The sequence below is a fragment of the Pinus tabuliformis genome, chromosome 5_1 (assembly GCF_031772625.1).
Source record: "Pinus tabuliformis cultivar Carrire ecotype Pingquan chromosome 5_1, CPIR1, whole genome shotgun sequence".
NCBI classification, from domain to species: domain Eukaryota; kingdom Viridiplantae; phylum Streptophyta; class Pinopsida; order Pinales; family Pinaceae; genus Pinus; species Pinus tabuliformis.
In genome coordinates, this window is record NC_142305.1 from 756,114,099 (window position 1) to 756,119,292 (window position 5,194).

The window sequence follows — 5,194 nt, forward strand, 5'->3', positions numbered from 1 at the left end:
TGATCTTTCATATTTTGATCTTCTATATCAAGGTTTACTATGAGAAATCCCATCGGGATAGGTCAAATGGTGGACATCTCACACCAAAAATTGTTTGTTGACCAATATTGGGACCCTGCCTAGGTTTGAAACTTAATTAACCCATGTAGTGTGCTTGTGGGAGGTTTTATTAGGGTTATGAGTATATTTGTAATCCCTCTTACTCGACCATAGGACAGCTCAGTGACAGAAAATAGGTCTATCGATTCTCTTTATACCAAAAAAATAACAAGAAAAAGGTTTATTATAGGGAGAATGACCAAACTCTACTAAGCACAAGCTCATTATGTCAAGCTTATCATATGGTTTGATACATTTATCAATCGTTAATATTATTTTTTTTTATTTTTTTTTTATATGATTTACATATACCTTAGTTCTTTATTTCCTTGGTGCATTCATTTTTTCTTTAATTTATTGAGTGAAAGTGGTTTTCGTAGTTTATTGGTAGTTTTTCATTTTTCCTTAAGCTTTATCATCTAAATAACTTTGGTTTCTTCTTTTTTATGGCTTGAAGTTTATATTATATATAGGGAGAATAATATGGGATATCTTGGGAGGTATTTAATGAGATAATGAATACAATATGACCATAATCATGCAATAAACTCACTTAATAGTTCATGCGTAATAAATAGGCACGTTAGATATTTAGCAGGAAATAATATAATAATAAGAGGTGGTTGGGATAAAATCACATGAATACTCAAAAGAAAGTATAAATACATATGAGAAATCATTATATTCAAACATACAAATGTTTATTCTTGTAGCAAGCATAGTTTGTAAAGTGATTCCTTGTATAAGGAGTATTTGATGTTGTTACTATACCTTAAGGGTTCTTTTCTATATTCTTGTGTTGTTTATGGTGTAATTGTTTTGGTATTTCTAAAGGCAAGGGTATATTCTCAAACTTAAGGGTTGATCTTTCATATTTTGATCTTTTATATATCAAGGTTTACTATAGGAAATACCACTGGGCGAGGTCAAATGGTGGAAGTCTCGCACCGAAAATCTTTTGTTGACCAATATTGGGACCCTGCCTAGGTTTACAACTTAGTTAACCCATGTAGAGTGTTTTTGGGAGGTTGTGTTAGGGTTATGAGTGTATGAGTAATCCATTCGACTCAACCCTAACCCTCCTCAGTGATAGACAATAGGTCTATTGATTCTCCTGATACTAAAAAAAGGAACAAAAAAAGGCTTACTATATGGAGAATGACCAAACTCTGCTACATACGAGCTCAATTATTACACCTCAAATTGGCACCTTAATCATATCTCTATCCTTAGGATATAAATGATAAAAGGAATGAATATTAGCTAGGCAGAGAAAAAAAACTACTTTCTTAACACACATTCGTTAGACAAAAATCACAAATGCACAAGCTAAGCATAGATCCATTGATTCCTTCAACATCAGGTGAAATAGATAATGGAGAGAGAGTACAAGAATAACTTGCATTATTTTCATTAGTTTCATTGATGAAACAATTCTTTGGTCCTTATTACAAAAATAAACTCATTGTTCATACAATACAATAGAAGCTCTAGGGTTGAGGATATAAAGTTGTAATCCCCAAGCAATCATTTTTATTACAACTAAGGTACCAAAGGGGACTATAAAACCTCAAGGTTGTACCTAATTATATCCCTTTACAAATTTCACTACTCAAATTATGTCTATGTAAAGAGGAGAAGAATGAGAGAAGAAAAAAGGATGGAACCAATATCACAAATCACTTTTATAAATCAACTACTCAAAATCCCAACAAAATAACAATGCAAAACTCTTGGTGATTATACCACTTTTGTGTTAATGCAACCTCCCATTTTATAGACTTTGTTTTTCTAAAATGAAATACTAGATATGTTATAAGTTCACAAAGGTGGAATTTGGGTTGTCAACTAATTCTTTAATTTTCATTATTGAAGTCAAAGAAGCTATACTAGTATGGCATTACACAAAATGGTTGTTTGTCTACTTTTGGCCCTTTTACGTTAACACAACCCCATTTTAGCGACAGGATTCATGTTTAATTTGGTCTTGATGGCTATTAAGAGTGGATGATGGTCATCCTTGAATGTTGCAATTATCTAAAATAGGCTTTTATAATTACCCTTATTACTTGTTAATGAAATGTACCAACCATCCTTACTCTCATTGTTATCACCAAAAAATTGATCATCTAGCCTAATTTACTAGATGGATCAAAGTACACCATGTAAAGCCAATTTTACCATAGTAAAATTGCTTTCGCTGTGAGAAAATTTTCCAAATGTAGCATAGTGGTGGTTTAATGACGGAAGCATGAATATTCACCATAGAGAATTTTGGTGAATCCTAATTTCAAGTGTTCCAGAAGGGCCATGCAGCAAGCTCTCATTATTGTGCACATATCATTATGGGGCCCATTAGGTGAACCTTTTGATGGGGAAATGTGATAGGATATTATTAGCTACAAATATCTTGATTCCTTAGGGGAAAATATCTCATTGATTTAATGTGAACCATTGATATAAATCAATGAGGAAGATCTAATCTATTTGTGACATCACATTTTGATATGTAAACTATTGTGGATATTCTACTAAAATAGTTCATCACAAAAAAAGCTTGCACTATTACGAAAGTATTTGATCATGCCAATTATTTCCTTAGATCCCAAATTAGTTGTTACTAGCTTAATGCTTAACTCTATGAAATATCTAAAATAAAAATGAAAGAAAAAAGAAAATGAATAAACCATTAACATAATATACACATGAAGTATCACATGAAATCAAAAAATGAGAGAAAACCTAGCTAAATGTGTTCCCTATCCGTTGTTCTCTTTTCTTCAATTATCACATGCAAATACAAAGAAATGGGCACTCAATATGGAGTTGTATATGATAGTGTGGTTTGATTGGCGGAATCCACTTCCTCCTCTATTATGCTCCTAAATCCCACTCTTAAATGCTCCACTCAGCTATGGAAGAAGCACAATGATACAAAATGAAGCACCCTTTCTTTCTAGTGGCATATTATTTAACATAGCTCGATAGTTCTCTAAGGTTATGGTTTTTGCATCCTCAACCCTCATTTACTGATAAGGTTTTGGGCCTTCTAGAATCTTCTTGAAAGCCCACATGTGGCCAGCCTCACAAGTATGAATAATGGGGTTTGATGTGGCATCCACTTATATCATGGTGGTCAACAAGATAGGTAAAATAATAGGTGGCTTAACTCTTGCATACGATCTCTAATTAAGATTATCTTCACACCATTAAAAAGGTCTATGTTTGTAAAACACCATTGAGGGGATGGAAGCTATGCTCACAAATTCTTTACCCCAAAATTTCTCATTTGATGCCTCAAAAGGACATTGGAAATATCTAGACCCCAATTCTCCAAACTAGGACCCATGACTAAAATGGTCCTTACAAGCTAATTCCTTTAATTTTTCCACCAAGAAGCCTACCCAGATAGAGCATCACTTTTACATAAATGACTATTTAGACCCCCTAGATACTTGAGATTTACATATGGGATCTCAGCAGAGAAACCCAACATGATCATCATTTTCCTAAATTTGGTGGTGTACTCTTGCACTCTCTATGATTGATCACCAGTTTTACTCCTTTTTGTTGCATAAAAACTCACTCTTTTCTCCAAATACATGTCCATTTTTTCCTTCTTTCCATTAGGTTTTTCCTTCTTATGACTTTTCCCATGGTATATATTTTCCATTTGCTTTCTTACTTTCCTTTTATGGTTAGAGTTAAAGCGTGTTTCGAGATTTTTAGATTAATACTATGAGAATAATCATTATTTCTAGGTCAACATGAGTTAGTCAGGGTTATACTTTCTACTCTTATGTAAAGGGATCAACCTTTAAACCCTACAATTGAATTTGTAAATTGTGGTTCTCTTGAATCAAGGGAATTTTAATAATACATATTAATGAAAATATATGCAAGTGTAGGAGTTTGACAACTATTATGAAGGGATCCATTGTGAAGAAGGTTTGATAGCATACATGGTTGCAAGAATATCATTGAACCCATTAGCAGTTGTGCACCAGTGTTCTCAAGGTTTAATTCCACATGATGCTACAGATTAAACAAGGCATCATGCCAACATCATCTCATAAATGCATATCTATGATAACACATGAAGGAACCCATGACCACATGTTGCAACCAAATATTTGAAAGGACACAGAGGGGTTTTGAAGACATAGTTAGTTGGGGATTGTACAGATGGGTAGTTGTTAAAACTAATTGCACCACATAGTTAATCAAAGGATTATTATAGCTTTGTTAGTTATATGTTTATCAGAACTGGTATTTAACTTTCAAGGTCATATTTATCCATTCATGGAGTAGGTAGGCCCCCTTCTTATGTGTATATGTGTGTGTAATTGCCTCAGAGGAGAACGATATACATTTTTCTTAAGATTATGTTGAAGACGTTTTCTCTGTAATTTTGGTTCTATAAACTCAATAGGTCACTTGTATTTCATGTATGGAATTCCAACATAATAATACTATGGTGATCTTGTGATACTAATCACAAGTTGGGCCTTGAGTAGGGCTCACTTGAGATAAAGAACTTTATCTATCTTTGTGCCTGAGATTTTAGTTTCAATAAGTTAGCCTTTAGTTTCTATTTCTTATTCATCCTTTATATTTTATTTAATTTTCTTATATGTTTTCAATTTAGTTTTCAAATAATTGATATGTTGTAGAACTAGTTGTTACGTAATTAGTGTTATAGGATCAACTTGTTCTCAGCGAGTACTCAGTATGCAAAGTGATATGTTGAGTTATGAATGTGATTTTCAAAGGCTATACCATATTAAGTATCATCAACTAGGTCAAATATTGAGAATGTTATTGATTCTTTTTGCTACAAAATTATGTTATAGTTTAGACTATGACTATCTTTTACTCTCATTGTGTGAAGTACATTAGATCATACAATGATTTCTATTGGTCAAGAAAAAACCATTTTTCTAGGTATAATATAATAAGTTCCTCTTAATTTCAACAAATTATGGGTTTATAAACTAAGTTATTGTGTCCATTTGACTCCATCCTCATTTTAGGAGAAACACAGAAAAACACCATCACTTTTGGAGTCATTGCTAGGGAGGCACTCAAAGAATGA